At 37.7% G+C, this 9,781-nt stretch overlaps 1 non-coding gene across 1 annotated transcript; it reads right to left on the reverse strand.

The window, feature by feature from the left end:
- Positions 1 to 4,223: 4,223 nt before the first annotated feature.
- LOC132301804 (5S ribosomal RNA) lies at positions 4,224 to 4,343 on the reverse strand. Its single transcript, XR_009480648.1, has one exon. It is a non-coding gene; the product is annotated as a 5S ribosomal RNA (ribosomal RNA).
- Between the last annotated feature and the right edge of the window lie 5,438 nt (positions 4,344 to 9,781).

Genomic DNA, 9,781 nt, shown 5'->3' on the forward strand with positions numbered 1-9,781 from the left:
TGGTAAGAATGACCTCCTTCTTGATGGAAACCCTAGAAGAATGGAAGAACTCCCAAAGATGTGTAAAAGCTCTCTAGTCTCTAACCTCCTCTCCAAGATATGAGATATGATATGTGTAATGAAGATATAAAGATAATTGGATATGAATGGATCAAAATCCTTATATAGGAGGATCAAGTGTCACACCCAATGGTCTGGATTCGTGCACTAAGGTCCTTGCAATGATTGCACCATGAGCCAACTTTTAATGAGATAGAATTTATTTTATTTTAGACTTGAGGAGGTTCGATCGATCGAACATTGGTGAGATCCATCGAATGCTGCAGAGATCGATCATCCTTGGCGACGCCTTTTTGAATAAAGACAAATCTCTGAGATATTTTGGGATATTTTAGGAAAGAGACAAGAGTGGTAGGTGGGGTGGTAGGTGTGGATAAGATCGAATAATTTCGATCGATCTGAGAAATGTTGGATCGATTGAAAATGGTGAGATCTTTTGGATAAGGACAATTGCTTGGATCCATCTTGATGAGGCCAGATCGATGCTGCTCTAATCAATCGAAGGAATGTTGAGATCGATCGAACTTGCTGTTTTTCCACACTTTGCTTCCACTTTGCTCATTTCTTCCATTTAGCTTGAGATTGCTTCTTTTAAACTCTTATTTGGTTGAATTAACTTATTTTTGGGATAAGTACCTAAAAAGGGCAATAACATGAGATTAGTCTAAGATGAGAAAATAAGATAGATAAAGATCCTAGAATACCTAAGCTTAAGGGGTTTAGTTGCGCACTTTTCAGCGCTCATCACACCCCCAAACTTAAATATTGCTAGTCCCTAGCAATGAACTATAAAGTAAAGGAATGAAATGAACAACTATACAACTATGAACTAGAAAGCAATAAATAGATAACGCCACTTTCGTAGGGAACATGATTGCATTTAGCATATGCAACAAGCCTTTTAAACCCCTAGGTTACCCCTAGTGGACGAGTGAAGTCTCGTGAGGGTTTCCAAAAATGATACCCACAATGTGATACCCCCTAATTTCTAAACACGGGTTGATCAAGTCCGCGCACAAAATTAAGAAATATCAAAACAATTAAAGTATTTACACAAGCATAAAATACAAAGATGAATAATAAAGAATAAATAAATCGCTGAAGAAAACTATTAACTAAAAGTTTCATTAATAATTCTCCAAAAATTACAACTCGGGAATCCTGTAACTCAAGGACCCCTTAACAAAAGTCCACTATCCAGAAGTTCATTATTAAATACTAACCTTAAATGAAAATAATAATAATATCCTACTTTTAAATAAACCGAAAGAATGGATAAGTCCTCCAGCTGCGGATCCTCAACCTTGAGACTTGAACTTTTAATAACCTGAAAAATAAGTCGTGGGGGAAACCCTACGAGCAAGTTCTCTCTACCAGACCTCTGAAAACCAATAAATAGATCATCTCTGATCAAAAGCAAACCTAATAAAGTTTTAACCTTAATATACCATGATATACATATATATATAACTAATTATATACAATATAACAATAACATCTATAGCTAGGTGCATTAATTCCAAAACCATTATCAATGATTAAATAATAATCATATCTAGTCCAATCCACAATTTCTTTTTAAAGAAACTCTCCTAACCTTAATTCCATCCTACACGGCAATTTAATAATTTAAATAATAAAATATAATTAAAAGAATATTATATTTAATTCCAAAACCAATAATGATTTTAAATATTTAAATCACACAGCCAATATCTAGGCTTTGACAAATCATCCATGTCACCACCAATATTATTTTATTAATATGTATAAAATAATACACTAACCTGTAAGTACTAGACTATTCTAATTTAAGAATATCTAACCCTAATCCAACTGGTACACACAATAACCATATATGCAATTTAAATCTTTAACACCCATAGCCATTAACTTATGCTTTAGCAAATTAACCAGGCCATTATAAATATATTTATTTATATATTGGCAACTCAACCATTTCTCCTTAAGTATATATATTTATACTTTGGCAATTCAACCATACCTCCATAAGTATATTTATTTATACATTAGCAATTCAACCATGCCTCCACAAATATATATTTTATGCCTTTAAACTAGCAACTCATCCATGCTTCCTATGTATGTATTTTATTCATACAAATACTTAGGCAATATATTTATGCCTATGGCAATTCATCCATGCCTACAATTCAACTATGTACCAATTTTAGACTCAACGATAGCTAACTCATACACAGACATCTCACGCAAATTATAAGCATGTCACTTTATTTAATAACCAGTCTATTATGATTAAATCAACCATACTATATACCAAACAAGAATAATAATAATAATAATAATACTCTTAAATGATATATACAAATACACATATATTATGTATAACACCTTCCTTAATAATACTTAATTATGTAAATCATAAATATACATACATATCAATAAATATGTATATATACAACCTTCCTAAATTAATTAAACCATGTACACATATATAAATAATTATATATATGTATGTATATATCTATTTCCTTCCGTCATGTAATATTAATTAATCATATATACGCACATTAAATACCATAGTGATACTCTATTTCTCTCAGAACACTAAGAGTATCTCCTTTAGTGGTCGGTTTAAACCCTAACAAGCTTAAAATCAAATTTGGGAATTCACTGAACCCCACAGGACCTTACCGGGACCCCAAACATCTCTCCACGCACCACCACGCACCGCCAAAAGTTCCCAAACATTCCTCACGCGCTTCCACGCGCCACCACATGCTGCCACGCGTAGCCAAATGCTGCACACGCGCTGCCACGCGCCTGTACTTCTTTCTAGCTGATGTGGCTTCTCCTGGTTGGCTGGAACTTTGCTTTCTGGTGAGCCGCATTACACAGGATTTCTTTTGTATTTATTGGACCACATCTATGGTCCAGATCAGTTGTGCATCTATTCTCCATAGACCTCCACCACAGCAAATCAATCCACTTAGATTAACTTAATCTAATGGCCTAGATCAGCGTGTACACTAACTCCCCATGCACACGACCACATTGGATCATCCGCATATTATCAGGACCATCCCATGGTTCTGATTTGAGGTGCAGCAAAGTTCTATGCACCACATCTCACCGAATCCCTAGTCCTATTTGATGCGCCGATTCACCCTCCAGCATATATGTAAATAGCATCTATATATATATACATATATACATATATATTTACACATATATAATTCTAAAACTTCCAAAAAAAATATAGAAAAATCTCAGAAAATTTTAGAAAAATTATAAAAAATTACTAAAAATTCTCTAATATACCTTGATTTTTAAAAATATATACAACACCTACGTACATCATTAAAATTCAATAAATCCATAAATCAAATAATAATTTATGTTTTTAATTATTCTGATCTAACTATGATGTAATCAGTAAATTTAATTTAAAATTCTGATACTCAAGGTGATAAACTTATGGGTCCTAAGAGGAGAGTTAGAAAATAACTTGCTTGAAGGTTTCAAAACGAAACCGACGCTTCAATCTTTGATTGTCTTTTCAAATTCCGGCATCCTCTTTCTCAGATCCGGCCTACTCCTTGTCAGCTTTCCCTTCTGTAACGACCCACTCCACCACATGGTATGATATTGTCCGCTTTGGGCCTGAGCCCGCACGGTTTTACTCTTGAGCTTCACCCCAAAAGGCCTCATACCAATTGGAGGTGACACACTTACATATAAGCACTTCACCTTTCCTCTACCCAGGCGATGTGGGACTGTGCACCTATAGCTCACCAGTGTGGTAGCCTGACAGTGTCTCTCGCACCCGCCCACGGCACACCCGCCCATAAGGTCATCACAATCCACCCCCCTTGGAGGCCCGACGTCCTCGTCGGCACACTTCCGGCTGGGTCAGGCTCTGATACCATTGTAACGACCCGCTCCACCACATGGTATGATATTGTCCGCTTTGGGCCTGAGCCCTCACGGTTTTGCTCTTGGGCTTTACCCCAAAAGGCCTCATACCAATTGGAGGTGACACACTTACATATAAGCACTTCACCTTTCCTCTACCCAGGCGATGTGGGACTGTGCACCTATAGCTCACCAGTGTGGTAGCCTGACAGTGTCTCTCGCACCCGCCCACGGCACACCCGCCCATAAGGTCATCACAATTTAAAGGGGTGCAACACGAGGACTTCCCAGGGGGTCACCCATCCTAGTATTACTCTCGCCCAAGCACGCTTAACGTGCGGAGTTCTGATGGGATCCGGTGCATTAGTGCTGGTATGATCGCATCCCTTTAAATTGTGATGACCTTATAGGCGGGTGTGCCGTGGGCGGGTGCGAGAGACACTGTCAGGCTACCACACTGGTGAGCTATAGGTGCACAGTCCCACATCGCCTGGGTAGAGGAAAGGTGAAGTGCTTATATGTAAGTGTGTCACCTCCAATTGGTATGAGGCCTTTTGGGGTAAAGCCCAAGAGCAAAACCGTGAGGGCTCAGGCCCAAAGCGGACAATATCATACCATGTGGTGGAGCGGGTCGTTACAATGGTATCAGAGCCTGACCCAGCCGGAAGTGTGCCGACGGGGACGTCGGGCCTCCAAGGGGGGTGGATTGTGATGACCCTGTGGGCGGGTGTGCCGTGGGCGGGTGCGAGAGACACTGTCAGGCTACCACACTGGCGAGCTACGGGTGCACAGTCCCACATCGCCTGGGTAGAGGAAAGGTGAAGTGCTTATATGTAAGTGTGTCACCTCCAATTGGTATGAGGCCTTTTGGGGTGAAGCCCAAGAGCAAAACCGTGAGGGCTCAGGCCCAAAGCGGACAATATCATACCATGTGGTGGAGCGGGTCGTTACATTTGTAACGACCCGCTCCACCACATGGTATGATATTGTCCGCTTTGGGCCTGAGCCCGCACGGTTTTGCTCTTGGGCTTCACCCCAAAAGGCCTCATACCAATTGGAGGTGACACACTTACATATAAGCACTTCACCTTTCCTCTACCCAGGCGATGTGGGACTGTGCACCCGTAGCTCGCCAGTGTGGTAGCCTGACAGTGTCTCTCGCACCCGCCCACGGCACACCCGCCCACAGGGTCATCACAATCCACCCCCCTTGGAGGCCCGACGTCCCCGTCGGCACACTTCCGGCTGGGTCAGGCTCTGATACCATTTGTAACGACCCACTCCACCACATGGTATGATATTGTCCGCTTTGGGCCTGAGCCCGCACGGTTTTGCTCTTGGGCTTCACCCCAAAAGGCCTCATACCAATTGGAGGTGACACACTTACATATAAGTACTTCACCTTTCCTCTACCCAGGCGATGTGGGACTGTGCACCCGTAGCTCGCCAGTGTGGTAGCCTGACAGTGTCTCTCGCACCCGCCCACGGCACACCCGCCCACAGGGTCATCACACCTTCTTCTTCTCTTTCTATCTCTCTTATTTTTCTAACGTGTAAAATTTTTAACAATAAAACCTTATATCTATATTTATACACATTAATTACCCTAATCCTATTCCTACTAGGATTACCAAATAAAAATAATAATTATTATCTTTTAAATAATATAATATATATAAACATATATTATATTACCTATATATATATATATATCTTCCATAATTAAATATTGGTTAATTAAATCATATATCCTATATATATCCTTATATAACACTAATTAATTAATTATATTTATATATAATTAAATATATAGTTATAATTATACAAAAATGATTATTTAAATAACCACAAAACCATGGGCTTTATTAATTAATCAATAAAGCAATATTCAAGCCCAAGACCATATCTGTTGGTCCAATTTCCCTTAAGCCCAGTCCAATTAATTTAAATAAATAAAATAATTAAATAAACACTTAAATTAAAATAACTAATTACATAAAGCATATACACAAATAAGAATGTACAACTAAGTCACATCATACCAATAAAATCAACACGCCAACAATTCAATCAATAATTAAGTACACAAACAATCAATCATCATACATAATCATGAAATATAACTTAATTAAAATAAGACAATTAATCTAGCACTCTATTAAATAAAACAAATCATTTAAAAAAAATAAAAATAAAAGCAATTAAATCCAAATAAATCATTTAAAAAAAAATAAAAGTAATTAATTTCATACAATAAATCCTTTAAAATATCGGGGTATTACACACAAACATTAAGCTCATTCTCACAAAAGAGGCACCAATATTGGAAACAAGCATTGGGAGAAAATTACCTCAAGTATGCAATTTTCAACCATTTCCAAGCAATCTCCCAAAATTTCAACATCAAGCAAGCAATATGGTCCTCCACACATCAAGAAAATGATCATACAAATTAAAATAATTCTAGAATCCTTTTTGAGTGGACCGGCATCAAATATGTTGCTATCTAAGCCAACAAAAGAAATGATCACATCCTTACCCTCAAACTAACACACAAATCTAGTACTGATCATCAAGATAAATAGTGGACCTTTTATTAAAGTTTTATTGTTCTAGGTGCGCTTATTCTTTTCACTCGATTTTTTTTATTTTTATCCCTAAGGATCAAAGATGGATGCGTAGTGCAATGTGTTGATTTATTAAGATTTCTAGCGATCCATGAGGTCGAGCGTTAGGTCAATGACTCCCAAACCGGATGGCTTTAGGGCACTAGCTATTCAAACACCCCTAATAACTTACAAGCTCAAATCAACTAGGCTACAAATCAAAACAACCTCCATCTAATCATTTCCCACTTCTCACCTTTGGGAGAAGTCTTCACTTTTTAATTGTTTTTGCAACTTCTTGTTTTTTTTTTTTTTTTTTTTTCAATTATTAACCTTGAGTTTGGGCCTTCCACCTTTCAACGCGAGAAATTCAGTACTTGATGAGGCTAGAATCCCGGCTACTCAATGAAAAGGGTTTGTTATCCACCTTTATCAAAATGAAAACTTTCAATGCACTACTAACTCAATTGGGATAACCCCACAAATGAATGCTAGCGTGCGCCTGTGCTAGTGTAGAATCCTAGAGTGAATCTCAAAACAATCACAAAATAAGGATGATGTGGACCACAAGTGCAAGCAAGATATCAATCTTTCGAAAAATTTACTACTAAATGGCATCCACAAGGCATATAAGGAGTATTGGACTCTCAAGTCAAACAATTTTTAAATTCTAAGCAGTATAGTCCGCAAAAAATCAAAATCACAGCGATTTATGGACCAATCACAGAAAATCTCTCAAATACACAAGTCATGCTTAAAATTTTGAATTGAAAGCAAACATTGTAATTAATACCCATTACCCCCAAACTTAAATGATACAATGTCTTCAATATGCAGAAAGAGCAAAAGGAAAGAGTATACTAATCGGTTGAGTCGATTACAATTATAAATCAACCTTCGCAATAGCACGAATCATTGTAAAATAGGGCTATTGGTCGGATAAGTCGAACCACTGGGACTGCGCTAATCTATGACAACCTAAGTGTCTAGAGTCTTTTTAGAATGATAGAGGTGTTCATAGAGGATTTGTTGGTTGTCACTTAAGCTATGAAATTAAAGTGCATAAAGTAAAAGTTTGCAAGAGTTTAAGGGAGATGAAATACAAGTAAAGAGGACTAGGGAAGTGAATCCGCCTCCATCCCTATACACATGCTAGGTTAGAGCTAAATTGGGGGAAAACAATATATATATGGTCATGATACATAGCACACTTGGTTGCTATAATATCCTCAAGAAGCTCATTAAATCTCAAGCAAGCATGATCCATCAAAGGTGAACATGTTTAGACTACCTAACTAAGGTGTAGCTTAACCATATTTACTTGAATGAAAGACTATCAAGCCCTAGATAAAATGATGAAGCACATGAAGGTAAGAAATAAGCATAGATCATCAAAGGTTTCACCTAAGCAATGATCTATCAAAGTCCTCTAACTCTATGCCATTAAAACAATTCCATGATCTCACTACCATTGTCACTATGAGAGTGCAAGCAACATGATTAAAAGAATAAACCATCAAAGATAGATAATTGACTCAACATTAATCATTTAAATACATGAAGATCCATTACAAAAGGCAAAATGCTCTAGACCATGAAAAGACCAAAGAATATACATTGTAATCCCCAAAATATAGCCTAAATTAGAACATGCTTACAAGGGAGGAGCCTCATCACCTCCCTAGATGGAGGTTTAGTTACCCATGGAAGCTTTAGAAGAAGGAAGCAGCTTGGTTGCAACCTCCATTTTCGAGCTCCCTTTCCTTGGCTTCAAGAACTCTATCTTTTTCTCCTCTTTCTCTCTCCAAAAATTTTGCAAAGATGAGATATGATCTTGTTTTTGTGTGGTCCCCCTCCTTTGTAGACATTCCTCTACACCAAACAAGGCACAAAAAACCACCAAAAGACATCTCCAACCAACCCATAAAGATGGAAATCAGAGATGAGGGAAACAAGGTGCAAGTGGGCTGAAGTGATGGTTCTCGGAGAGTAATCTGCCCATAGTTCGAGCGCTCGAACTAGCACTTCGAGCGCTCGAACTAAGCACTTCGAGCGCTCGAAGTTAGACCAGTAAACACCTTCCTCTTGACCTGCTTTGCACTACTTTGGTAGAACAGCCATAACTTTCTGCTCCGAACTCCAAACAACAAACCGTTTAAAGATTTGGAAATTTAATTCGAAGCTCTAAATATGTCATGTTTTAATGGAAGTCCAATTCTCGAGTTTGATCAGTCAAAAATGGCGAGAAAAGTCAGATTCCACTGCTGCCAGAACTTAGCCTTGAGCACATTGCTATTCAAAGATTGAATAAAACACCATTTTTGCTCCTTTTTGGCCAATGAACCTGAAAATATATAAAAACGTGCAAATAAAGATAATTTATAAAGAATAATCAAATAATGGATTTAACTAATGCAGCTAAGGGCGCTTGAATATGCAATATTCGGCGTTTATCACACTCCCAAACTTACATTTTGCTAGTCCCTTAGCAAAACTAAAATGAAAAACTCAATGAAATGACAACAATGGGAATGCTACCACAAAATCAACTATGGCAAATGAAATATATACATAGCTCGAATATAACTCGAAACAGACACATGACTGGAGACGGGGTCATTGAGGAGACTACCATGCATATATGAAGCATTGATACAAAAAAAAATTGGTTAAACACGTTTCAATATACATGCATCAACATCCTAGTCTATATAAATAACTCAATTGTCATCTCTTGACTGGAAATCAACTCTAGCTTCAGTGAAAGTGGATTGGATTCATAACATGCGGCTTTTACTTTCTTTTTCCAGTTTCAAGACACAAGTCTTCAAATCATTGAATTCCATTTTAAATGAAGTCCCTAAGGCATGAATTAATTTACAAACAACTTTGTTGCTTATTGATAGTTTATTTTAACTTAAAAATGATACATAAAATGGTTGTGCAATGCTGAAATCCTTTAAGCTTTCTAACTAACCCATATAGCAAGCGTTAGGCCAACAACTCCCAAACTAGATGGCTTTAGGGTGCTGAGTGTAGAGACACTCCTAGGGCTTAATAGCTCGAATTGGCAAGGCTACGAACTTCAACGAACCATGTTTATAAAAATATTTTTGAATGACCGTGTAATGTCTAAGTCTTTTAAGCTTTCTGACCAACCCATATAGCAAACGTTAGGCCAACAACTCCCAAACCAGATGGCTTTAGGGTGTTGAGTG

The sequence above is a fragment of the Cornus florida genome, unplaced genomic scaffold, assembly GCF_030987335.1.
Source record: "Cornus florida cultivar Cherokee Brave unplaced genomic scaffold, ASM3098733v1 CherokeeBrave_3.0.0_Hap2_Chr03, whole genome shotgun sequence".
Taxonomy (NCBI): Eukaryota; Viridiplantae; Streptophyta; class Magnoliopsida; order Cornales; family Cornaceae; genus Cornus; species Cornus florida.